This window comes from Panthera leo, chromosome A3 (assembly GCF_018350215.1).
Source record: "Panthera leo isolate Ple1 chromosome A3, P.leo_Ple1_pat1.1, whole genome shotgun sequence".
In the NCBI taxonomy this organism is placed as follows: Eukaryota; Metazoa; Chordata; class Mammalia; order Carnivora; family Felidae; genus Panthera; species Panthera leo.
The window spans coordinates 4,839,504-4,852,309 of record NC_056681.1 but is presented as its reverse complement, the minus strand read 5'-3'; positions in this window follow the sequence as shown (position 1 = coordinate 4,852,309).

The following is a 12,806-nucleotide window of genomic DNA, read 5'->3' as shown; positions in this document are numbered from 1 at the left end:
AGGGCAGCGGTTTCTCCAGAAACCGTCATCTCCACTCAGAGGGCCGGGCTTGACACAACGCAGATGGTGGGATGTGTGGGAAGCTGGGCGGTGAGCAGCGTCCAACTATTACGGCAACGGGCCGTGTCCGGGGGCGGCCGGCCTCGACCCACTGGCCGGCTCCCGCGGCAGGGCTTTCCAACGGCACTTCCTCCCACCGAGCCTGGGGCCCACGCGATGGGGGGCCAGCGGGGGACCCGGGCCCTGACGGCCCAGGGGCCCCAGGAAGGCTCGATGGTGGAGTGGAAAAGCAGACGAAAGGTACATCCCGCCCCCTTCTCCTCTGCACACCACACCTTCCTGGCACCCCCCCAGGGCAGGCCTGGGGAGGCCTGGGGGTCCCACACCAGCCCCTTTGCAGCCGTCCGATGGGGCGCGTGACCCCCAAACTCTCTGCGCCTCTGCAGCGTCTCAGGAAAATGAGGCAGAGCAGAGTCCTCCCTTCCTGGAGGCCCCGGGGTCTCATTTGGAGACCCTTGGGATCCCCCGAGATCAGCTGAGAAAGCAGAGGTGACGCCCTGGTGACCACAGTCATGGCAGCCACAGTTTCTGTGAACCGAGTGTCACCCCCCGCGGGTTTTATTCGCTGCCTGACTTTCGTGACGGCCCTCGGAGGCGGGCGTCAGCATCAGCCTCCTCTTATGGGCAGAGAGACAGGCTGGGTGAGCTGGGCTTGGCTTGCACAGGGGCACGTGCTGCCCAAATGTGACAAAACCCATGTGGTCAGACTCTGGCTGGCTGGTTTCACTATTGGCCGTCTTGCATCACAGGCAAGGAGAAAGGGGCTGTTTTCAAGACTCGGTGGGATGAATTTGCTGGATGGATGGATGGATGGATGGATGGATGGATGGATGGATGGGTGGATGAAAATGCTGATGCCCCACTGCGTCCTTGCTATATTCCCAGTGTGTCCTATAGCTGATTTATGGGTTTTAACCCACTAAATAGGAGGAATGAAAACAACCACCCTACCAACTGGGGCTGACATGGCCCCCCATGGACACATGGGGCTGCTGGAGGGCTCTCAGGCCATACCAAGGGGAGTCTTGAAGAAGAGGCTCGTGGGGAGTTCCGTATTAACTGGGGCACATCTCGTTTCTCGCGGGGCGTGGGTGGGCGGGCACTGGAATTGGGCCACGTTGCCAGCGTGACCCTATCAGGAATCCTGAGCCAGGGTTCACATCCGAGTCAGCACCTCCAACCTCCTCCTGCTCCCACGAGCGGCCTCATCGGGGGACACCGGGGCCCCTGGATTCAGTCCTGCGGTTAATGCAAACATCAGCAGCGTGAGCAAACCCTGTCTGACAGTGCTGATTTGGAGACTGCGTGGAAGCAGAGGGAAGAAAAGAACCGAAGGGGTCGGTGTTACCCGCCTGGCCGGAAAATCGAGCTTATGTCTCAGAGCAAATCAGCGGACGGGCCCTGAAGGTTATGTTGGCATTGTCTCCACCAAGCTCTGTTTCTGGAAGAAATGTTTTCTGTTCAAAAGAAAACAAGCCTTTCCGCCCTGTACTCTCTGAAGGTACCGAGAAGAGATGGCCCTTGATGTTAAATTCTGTCCCCAGTCCTCAGAGGGCACATTCCCGCTGAGCGTGTTTTAGTCTGTCCTGTTTTCCTAGGAGAAATTAGGATCTAGGGAAGCCATGAAGTCCCAACTGTGTTCGGAGCAGACACACGCAAAACACGACACACAAACCGGAGACCTTCGTGGCGAACGCACCAGAGTGGCGCATAAAACGTCGCCTCTTGGCCGTTTGCAAAGCTTCAATTTAAAGGTCGCAAACATGAAATCAACCAGTCACCGATGAATATATGGAGGGCTTTCTGTTGCAGCTTTTGAGGTAGCTTTTTGTTTTTTTTCTCCCCCGACCTCGTCTGCCCCCCCCCCCCCCCCCACCAAAAAGTCTTAGCGAAAGGAACAGCTGAACGCAGATGGTGCCGTGGGTCGGTTGCACAACTTTTCGCGGGGACCTGATAGACCGAGTTCAATGCATGGGCCAAATTGATTTTTATCAACCATGGGTTTTTAATTAACAGTGGTGTCCACTTACCGCCATCCATTATTTACTGTTTACCCACTAATTAAAAATTATGCTGCCTTCGCACTCGTAAGAGCAGGGACATTTGAAATTAGATAGCATCGTTCAAATTACCTGCAGAATTACATCCAGAGCGCCCGATTGCTCAGACCAAGCTACCGGGGTTTAAAATATGATCTGCTCCGAGCTGATGTGCTGTCGTGAGTCAGAATGCCAGAAACAGCCTACAGAGGCCAACACCGTACAGAGCCTGCCGGGGGCCTTAAGGGGGGCAGGAGGCTCGCTAAGCCTCTTCTGAACACACGTCTGCAGACCAGCTGCTCTGTCTGCATTATGGTGGTGAGTCCTTCCAGCAGTCCCAGGGGAAGCAGCCCGTCAGTGTGCTGTACCCGCCGGTCACATCTACAGACCCAGTGGTATAATCCGCGCGACGACCCGTGACGTAGGTTCTGCCGATGCCCCCGTTTTGCAGATGAGGAAACAGGTTCGGAGATGGTGTCACTTACCCCAGGCAGATGCTTCCTTCCCAATTAAAAAAAAATAAATAGATTTTGGCGAAATACACCTAACATAAAACTCATCACTTTATTATTCTTTTTAAGTTTATTTATTTTAAGAGAGAGTGAGTGGGGGAGAGGAGCAGACAGAGAGGGAGAGAGAGAGAATCCCAAGCAGTCTCCCCACTGTCGGCTCCATGCCCAACCACAGGGTTCAAACTCACACACCGTGAGATCGTGACCTGAGCCGAAACCAAGAGGCAGACACTTAACTGACTGAGCCACCCAAACGTCCCTAAAACTCACCATTTTAGCCATTTCAATTTTTTTTTAACGTTTATTTATCTTTGAAGGAGAGAGAGCGAGTGGCGGAGGGGCAGAGAGAGAGGGAGACACAGAATCCGAAGCGGGCTCTAGGCCCCGAGCTGTCAGCACAGAGCCCGACGTGGGGCTCGAACTCACAGACCGTGAGATCATGACCTGAGCCGAAGTCGGACGCTCAACCGACTGAGCCACCCAGGCGCCCCTGAAGCTCATCATTTTAGCCGTTTCAAAGTGTACAAGTAAAATCCAGTGGCATTTAGGTCAGTCACCATGCTGTGCAACCATTGCTGCTGTCTAGTTCCAGAATGTTCTTATCACCCCAAAAGGAGGCCCTGTACACGTCAGTGAGGACTCTTCATTCCCTCCTCTCAAACCCTGGCAACCACTAATCTGCTTTCTGTCTCCACGGATTTGCCTATTTTGGGTATTTCATAGAAATGCTGTTAACAATCTGTGCCCTTTTCTCATCCGGTCTTCAGAGGACGTGGTTATATCCTCATTGTGCGGATGAAAATGAAGGCTTAGAGAACTTTCACACCCAGCTCCCCCGTCCGTGTTTTCTTTAAAGAGCACGATAAGAGTGGGCCTGAATGAAAAGGGGTTTGTAGCCAGACAAGTATCAGGTCTTCAGAGATCCTTCTTTTGGGGGCAAAAAGCAACAGAAAAGCAGTCTTTCTTCCTGTCCTAATTGGCTTGTTCTGAGGTTCTGGGAGGTGAGTCAGCTGATTCTGGGTGCGGCTGTGAACATTTCTTACCCTCATGGTTGTGCGCAGATTTTAGAGGGTGTTAAAAAGCAGCCACGGGGCGCCTGGGTGGCTCAGTTGGTTAAGCGTCCGACTTCGGCTCAGGTCGTGATCTCACGGTCCGTGAGTTCGAGCCCCGCGTCGGGCTCTGTGCTGACAGCTCAGCGCCCGGAGCCTGTTTCAGATTCTGTGTCTCCCTCTTTCTCTGACCCTCCCCTGTTCATGCTCTCTCTCTGTCTCAAAAATAAATAAATGTTAAAATAATAATAATAATAATAATTAAAAAAAAAAAAAAAAAAGCAGCCACAGTTACCGTAGCAAACCCATGCTGTGCGGTCCGCATTGTCGAGGACAAGACCGAATTTTAAAAGGGGGTTGGTCTGTGCTTGATTTTACAATATTAAGAAATGCTCAAAGTAAATAACATTTAATAAGTAAATGCATAAATGACTCACAGACAGCCCGAGGGAGGTGCACAAAACGAAGGGGGACAGGCGTGAGGTTAACTCATCACGGCACCTCAGAAATGCAAAAGGACAGTGGCTGTGTGTCCTCGAGCTGCTCTGACAAGGGACCACAAACGGGGAGACCTACCCAACACAACTTTATTCTGTCAGACCCTCAGACCACAAGTCTGCAGTCAAGGTGTGGGCAGGGCTATGCTCTGTCCGGAGGCTGGAGGGGAGGATCCTTCGGGCATCTTCTGGCCTCAGGTGGCTCCAGCCGTCCCTTGGCTTGTAGACACATCGCTTCAGTTTTCACCTCCATCTACACGTGGGCTTCTCTCCTGTCTTTCCAGTGTCATCCTACAGATGCCACCGTATTTCTCTTTTGGGCGTTCCTAGCAAAGAGGAGGGATGCAACTTTCCTGCCTCGGGGCTGTTGTACATGCTGTTCCTTAGCCAGAGCACTGTTCCATGTGCTTTGTGCTGGGTTCTCCCTCTGCAGTGAGGTCTGAGAGCACATGGCAATCCCCGGCAGGCTGATATCAAACACCCTCTTCTCCTCTTTTCCATTCCCCCTTTGTTTTGTGTGGTACTCGCTGCGCCTGGCAACTATTTACCTGCTTTCTGTTTTTTATTTACTTTTATTTGTTGACTTTTCAATTTGAAATAATTTCAGCCTCACAAAAATGTTGCAAAAGCAGTAGAAAGTGCTAGCATACCCTTCCCCTAGTTCCCCAAATGTTAATATCACGCACAGACATAGTTCTTGATCAAAACCAGGACGTTAATATTGATAACAATGTCAGTAACTAATCTACAAACCCTATGCACACTTCACTGACTGTCCCATCAGTGTCTCCTTTTTGGTCCAGGATCCGGTTCAGGATCACCCATCACATTTATTTTTCACGCCTCTTGTGTCCTTTCATCAGAGACACTTCTTTGGTCTTTGTCTTTCACGACCTTGCTGATTCTGAAGAGCGCTGGCCAGTATTTCATAACGTGTTTCTCAGTTGAGGGTTGTCTGAAGTTTCTTCATGATTAAATTCAGCCTATGTAGTTTTGGCCGGAATGCCATAGAGGTGATGTTGTGTGACTGCCAGCGCAACACCCCAGGAGACACCTGGTGTCACGTCAATTTGTCCCAATACCGGTGATGCTCACTCTGATTATTTGTTTAAGGAGCTGACCGCCAGGTTTCTTCACTGTTAAATTACTACTTTTCTCTTTGTAGTTAATAATTATTGTATGGGCATATACTTAGAGATAATGTAAATATCTTGTTTTTCATTATACTTTAACCTCCACTAATTTCAGCATCCATTGATGACCACTGATGATTCTTGCCTACAGCAATTATTACTGTAGTGTTTTCCAAATGGATATTTTCTAGTTCCACCAAAGCTTCTGAGTTTATTGATTGGAATCGTGCTGTATGGAAGCACTGTCTGTTCTCCCATTTACCTCTTTATTCAGTTGTTGTTTGTATTAATATGAACCCGGATATATTGATTTTGTAGGTTACAATCCATTGCTATCATTATTCATGTTGTTGCTGAATTGTCCCTGATTTGGTCATTGGGAGATCCTTCAACTTAGCTCTTGCGTAACTTTCTATATGCCCTGGTCATTTTTGTGAGCACTTCCTCATTTTCTGGCACCGGAAGATCTTCCAGGCTCATTTTGTACTTTCCTTGCCCTTGCCCTGGAATCAACCATTTTTTCAAGGAGTCCTGGTTCTTTTTTTTTTTTTTTTTTTTTATGGATGGTGTTTAGAAACCAAGATCTGGACTCTGGGTGTGCTCACTGTTGCTGGGGTGTCACACAAGTTTCCTCAATTTTCTTTTCTTTTCCTTCCTTCTTTCTTTCTTTCTTTCTTTCTTTCTTTCTTTCTTTCTTTGTATTCTTTCCTTCCTTCCCTCCTTCCTTCCTTCCTCCTCTTTTTCTTTATTTCTTTTTCTTTTCTTTTTCCTTCCTTCCTTCCTTCTCTTTTTCTTTATTTCTTTTTCCTTTCTCCTTCCTTCCTTCCTTCCCCTTCCTTCCTTCCTTTCTTTCTTTCTTTTTCTTTCTTTTCTTTCTTCTTTCCTTCCTTCTCTCCTTCCCTTTTTCTTTATTCCTTTTTTTCCTTCCTTCCTTCCTTCCTTCCTTCCTTCCTTCCTTCCTTCCTTCCCCTTCCTCCCTCTCTTTCTTCTCCTCATTTTTCTTTATTTTTCTTTCCTTCTTTCCCTTTCTTTCTTTCTTTCTTTCTTTCTTTCTTTCTTTCTTTCTCTTTCTTCTTTCCTTCCTTCCCTCCTTCATTCCTTCTCTTTTTCTTTGTTTCTTTTTTCTCCTTCCTTCCTTCCTTCCTTCTTTCCTTCCCCTTCCTCCCTCTCTTTCTTTCTTCTCATTTTTCTTTCCTTCTTTCCCTTTCCTCTTTCTCTTTCTTTGTTTCTTTGTTTCTTTCTTTTGTCTTTCCACCTTCCTTCCCTTCTCTCCTTTCTTCCTTCCTATCTCTTACTGTCTGGTTTGTCCACTACATGAGAACAGGTCTTTATCTCTCTTGCTTACTGCTGATTCTTCAACACCTAGGGCAATGCCTGATGGATACTCAATTCATATTTGTTGTCAAGACTTGAAAGGACTTAGAACAATGCCTGCCCATAGTAAATGCTCAATAAATGCTAGCTATAATTGCTCCTTTAGTTGAATGAATGAATGACTTGTGCACCATAACACTGATGCACATGAGCTCCCTGTTGACACTTCTCCCACACTTTGGGGTTTTCCCTCCTAAAAATCAGCTGGTGATTTCCATTACATGTGTGGCTGTTACGATCAGGCTTGAACTGGAAGCAGAGAAAGAGAAGGATTATGGTTGTTGGGATCCCTAACAATGTGGCTAAAGGTGCAAGGGTGGTGGATAAGGGAGTTCCCAGTAGGCTGGGGGTCTTGGGTGATCCAAACAAGTAGAGAAGAAAGAGAATTAGGTGGAGAGACATTTAAGTGTGAGCATCAAATCCTGCTGAGAGCTTCGAGGACAGGCTGGATCCAGCATCAAAACCTGAGGCCAGGTGCTTTGCTTTAAATCCTTTGATGTTGTTGTTATTATGTGTGTGTGTGTGTGTGTTTCAATGTTTATGTTTTGAGAGAGTAGGTGAGAGAAAGAGAGAGAGAGGGAGGGCCAGAGAGAGAGGGAGAGAGAGAGAATCCCAAGCAGGCTCTGCACTTGTCACCATGCAGCCTGACACAGGGCTTGAACCCACGATTGTGAGATCAGGACCTGATCCAAGATCAAGAGTTGGGCACTTAACCCACTGAGCCACCCAGGTGCCCCAAAGCCTTTGTTGAACCTTGGAACCTACCCCAGCCAAACCAGGACCCCGATGCGGTTGTATACCCCCAGGAAAGGCTCTACCTGGCTCCGTGGCACTACTCAGTAGAAAGAGAATACGAGCCACGAATGTTAGCCATGCATGTGATTTTACATTGTCTAGTAGCCACATTGAAAAGGCTAAAAAGTAACAGCTAAATTAATGTTAATGATATTTTATTCAGCCCCGAATATTGTGTCTTAACATGTAATAAGTATGAAAACTATTAATGAGATAGATGCTTTTTTTCCATAGAAGTCTTGGAAATCAGCTGTGTATTGACACTCATAAAACAACTCAGTTTAGAACTAGCTGCATTTCGGGGGCTCAGGGGCCACATGTGGCTGGTGGCTGCCATATGGGTGGCCTCGCTCTGGCTCAAGAGTGGAGTGTGTTTTACCTTTGCTTGTACTGGACGCTTTCAAGCTGGTTTCTGAAGACCACTAACGTTTTTTTCTGGGAGAAAAGGGGAGGCCCCGTGAGTGGAGCTTTAGCTCCCCCCCCTCCCCTGCCGCTTTAGCCCACGTAGCCCCTGGTTTATATATTGGGATGCTAATTAAGATCTGCTTTGGATAAAAGTGTTCTCTTGCTGAAAAAAAAAAAAAAAAAAGAAAAGAAAAGAAAAAAGAAAATCGGAAACCCTCTGGTTTATTTCAAAATCCTCAGCTTGAGGTAATTCACCTGGAATGTTTGGACTTGGAAGCTTATGCACATTTTCAGTAAAAATCCCCGCCCCCCAAAATAAGCCCTCCTGATTAGAGGTGGCCGCTTTTTCCAAACGGACATGTGCTGGTGTGCAATGGTACCCAGCGGCTGCTTCGCCAACAAGCTTCAGAAACCGGCTGTTGCAATGACAGCCATCACTGTGCTGCTACAGGAAAAGACGTGCTTTCCAATGAAGTCATCACACAAAAGGCACGCAGACTTTCCATTCAAACTCCCCCGAGAAGGTTACGGATTGTCATGCTGGGACGGTACCAGCAAATCGCAGAAATATGAAGACAAACGCTGAATGCTAAGGAGTCAAAACTTCCCCTCTGGTGTGGACGGTGGGGTCTTCGGATCCCTCATATGTCCCTCATTTGGCCATAATTGAAACTCATCCTCCCTCCAATCTGAGGCCTTTGTGTTCAAGGCCGAGTGTTGGGGATGGGGAGTTGGGGCGGGGGGAGTGGAGATGGGCTTTGTGCTCTTGGGAAACTCAGAAACGGCGTGCCCTAGAAAAAGGACAGGCCGCTGCCCACTCCCTGCAGCGCCCGGGACTTTGAAGCGTGCCCTCCTCTGCTTGCTGAGCTCAGGGATTTGAAAGTCACCCTGAGGAATCCTGGAGGGACTGGGGGACTGGAGAAGCAGGTTCCGAGCTGGCGGGAAGGAAGAGGGCATCAGAGTCAGATGTCAGTGTGTTGAAGGGCTAGTGGAGGGCACACATGGGTCTGTTACTGTTCACTCCGTTCCCCACGAAAAGTCCTGGGGGCGGCCTGGACCATGGTGTCGGTGGAAAAGGTGGGTCTCACTTGGTGCCACCTGGAGGGGGCGATTGTTTTACGTTTGTGTTTCCGAAATTGAAAACATTTTGTAACGGGGAGCGGCTGGTCTCGCAGACGTTTCCCCGCCCCCCACCCCCCACCCCACAGCTTGTGTCTAGCATTTCCTGCTGAGGGAAAAGGAAATGTACAGCTCCGGGGATGGGGAAGGAATGGGGGGTTTGGGAAATGAGTCTGGCCCACCAGGCCCGGCTGGTCAGCCAGTGTTTTTTGTTTGTTTGTTTAGGAATGTTCCAGTACAAAAAACGGTTCCCATCAAAACTCTCCCTCGGCCCCATGATCATGCTAATTACTCCTCGTTCTGGCTGGGGCTTCCCCCCAGATGAAAACTGGAAAATTCCAGCCAAAGCCCAGCTGTTTCCAAGTAGTCAAGGCATTAGGGTGATTGATGGAAGTTTTTGCCTTTTCACCCAGATGTTCTGGTGTCTTAGAGACAAGGCCTCGTCAGCTCGACTCCAGTGCCCGTGTTCCCAGATCTGCATGTTGGTCCTTAGATGTTCCTAAATTATACCAAGTCCAGCGGGACATCCTGGTGCCTGCCGTAGGGGTACAGTTACCAGTCAGCATTTGCTCAACAGAACGTGTGTCCCATTGGACCGAATCTTTGTTCGTCCTCTCGGCGGAAGCCTGAAGCTTTCATCGTTCCACACAACAGGAGTTGGGTAAGATGATCACAAGGTTTTGACACATTCAATGAGAAGGAAGACGTGTGTGTAATCGCAGGGAAGACTCTGGAAGAAAGCAAAGCAAAAAGGCATCTTCGAGCGGCACCTTGAGGAGCTTAACTCTTCACGGGGCCTTGGGAGATGGTTCTCCACCAGCTCTTGCGTGGAGGGGCCAAGAACGTTCTCGTCCCACAGAAACATTTAGGTCTTAAAGAGAGAAGGATGGAGGCCAATGGTTTCCGTTGAGTGTCTTTGGGTTTGAGAACTGCCGGGAGACGTGGGGGGTCACGGGGAGCAACCCGTCGTTGGGGGAAGTGTACCACTTGCTGGGCTGTTCTTGGGAGTCTCCACAAGGGGGCCCTCTTGAGCTTTGGTTGGGGCGGTTGGGCGCCCCGGGTGAAACCCGGCACCACCTCCAGCGTCGGGCCTCCAGCCTGGGGCCACCAAGGCTCCCTGGTCCACCTGGACTTCCGTAAAGAGGGAGCCCATGGAAGGCCAGCTCTGGGCCCCAAGTTTTCTCCCACAGGGCATCATTTCTACTCCCACAGAGAACGTATTTGGAGACCAAAGGGCACAAGTAATGGGGTCACCCAGCCTTGCCTTCTTTCAGAGAAGTTTGCAGCACGGAACAAAAACTCCAACTGGAACCACAAGAAAGGGCATCTAGGAGGCTTCATAAACAACAAAACAAAACATCCTGGCTCCTTGAGTCTTTCCCTAAAGACACATATTGGGGGGGCGGGAGGGGGGGGGCTTTGGGTCAGCTACGACAGGAAGCACGGAGATTTTAAATGCAGGAAAATTATTGTAATTTAACAAATCAATTTTTCTTACATTGCGTTGAGATTAAGTTCGTGGTCTCTTCCATACATCGAAAATAACGAATTTCCCCAGAGTGCAGTTTTGTGGGAAAACCTCCATCATGTTTCGAAAAACCCATTTTGTTAGGAGTTACCAGATTTTATTTTAAGAGAAATGGTAATATTTAATTAGGGCATTATTTTACCGTCCAGAAAATTAATGTGCTTTCAGAGTTTCAGGAGTAAGGCCCTGCTGTAAGTCCGAACCCTATTTTTAAATTACCATACAAATAGAATCCCAAAGACGCAAATATTGGCTTAAGTGTTGCAGACGAGGTCCAGGAAAATGCGTTGGCTTCCTAAATGTTAAATAAACAGGCTTGTAATTCTTGCCTTCCCCTGCGACCCCGGGCGGGGGGCAGTCGCACGCTGGGGAGGCACCCAGGCTCACAGAGGGGACACAGCGGTGCAGATTGGATAGACACAGAGGATTCATCATCTATGTCCCTGGTACCATCCCGGGAATGAGCCCACATTTCTGTAAAGCTCCAGAGTCTGCAAAGCCCACGTTCACGTCTCTGCCCGGTCGCGCTAAAGCCTTTGCGATGGGAACTTGATCACCCCATCTTACAGACGGGGAAACAGAGGCTCAGGAAAGGAGCGTCTGAGAGTGTCAGGCTTCGGTCACATAAGTCGGTGGGTGGAAAGGCCCAATCTCCAAACCAGGTCTGTTCCCTGTAAATTCCAGTCTCCTTCCACCTACACACAGCCCCTAGTGTTTGCTCGACATTTATCGAGCACCTACTGTGTGCCTGGCACCAGGTGGAAAGATGCTTCTACAAGGGCTCAGGGTACCGCTCCAGGGCAACAGAACCTTGGAGATGTTCTGTGCGATGCTGACCCAGTTTGCCGAAGGGAAGAACAAGGAGGGGCCGCCAGGAGGGGCCTTGCCGCCTACGTGCTCCTTGAGAGGAGCTGCTTGACAGGTGGACGAGAGCCATCACGGGCACTCGGGCAGAGGCTGTGAAGGTGGCAGGGAGGTGTGAAACAGCAGACAGTGTGGAGGAGACGTAATTAGTCCCTGTGACGGGCGGGCACAGGGCGAGGGTTGTCATGGGACAGGGAGGGGGGCAGGAGGCACCAGCAGCTACGCAGGAGGCCCTGTTCGTCCCTTCAGGGGTCTGGAGTGTTCTTCAAACAGACGGAGCCATGCGGGGGCTGAGAGCGGGTGGGCGTTTTGAAAGGCAGGGCTGTGCCTACGTGGGTGACACTGGCCGTGATTCCGGGGGAACATGATGGACAGCTCACGTCTGACTGGTTACATGTCTGTTTTGATTTGGTTCAATAACTGACACATCACGCCTGGGATTTTGTTGGTATGAGGCTAAAGCATACAGGGATAGGTTGGGTTTTTTTTTAAACTAAGTGAAAATGAGTTACTTTAGAGAGAGAGAGAGAGAGAGAGAGAGCAATCCAATTATAGGACAGTAGTGATCAGATATGGCCGAATTGCCATGGTGGCCATTGGGGACCAACGCTCTAAGGCCTCCTGATTTCTGTGAAGGATGATCTAGTGATGGGTGTTGGGTGGGGGTGGGGAAGGAAGGGCTTGAACCTGTGAGAGACCCCCTCGAATCCCAGCCACGGAGGTGAGGTGGGGGCAGGCGTGTTGAAGGGCAAAGCCAGCCCGGCGCCGTTGAGATGTGGGGTGAGGGCGGGAGCAGAGGTGGCTTGGCTGTGTGGGTTCTCATCCCAGAGACCGGGTGGGGGGGTGTTGGGTACCACTCCGTCGCCCAGATGGAGAACTGGGGAGTTTTGTCTCTGGGGTTTGCTGTTTGAGGAGCTTCTGGGGCATCCGGGAGGAGGCAGCCGTGAAGGGCTCACTGGGGCCACCCATCCGGGGACGATGCACACGTGGGGGTGAGGGCAGAGGCCGGAAGTCGGGCAGAGGCAGAATCCCAAGAAAAGCAGCCCCAAGGGACGGGCCAGGGAGGGCCGAGGAGGGCCACTCGGAGGGGATCAGAAGTGCTGGGAGCCTGTTGTTTACAAGTAGGGTTGCCGATAAAACAGAAGGTGCACACTGAAATTTGATTTCCAGAAAAATCCATTGGTATCAGTGTATCTCCAATACCGCATGGATGAGCGTAGGCGTTTGGAGAAGAGAGACGAAACCAGAGGGGTAGGGAGATTGTGTTTTATGGCTTAATTATTATTTTTATATAAGATCTTTTATGCCATACACAGGGCAAGCAAAAAATGAACCAGAAGATACAGAAAAACATGAAGGTGATATAAAAGCTTAGCCACGATTGCCTCACCCACAGTGAATTGCCGTTAACCTGCTGGTACACATTACCCT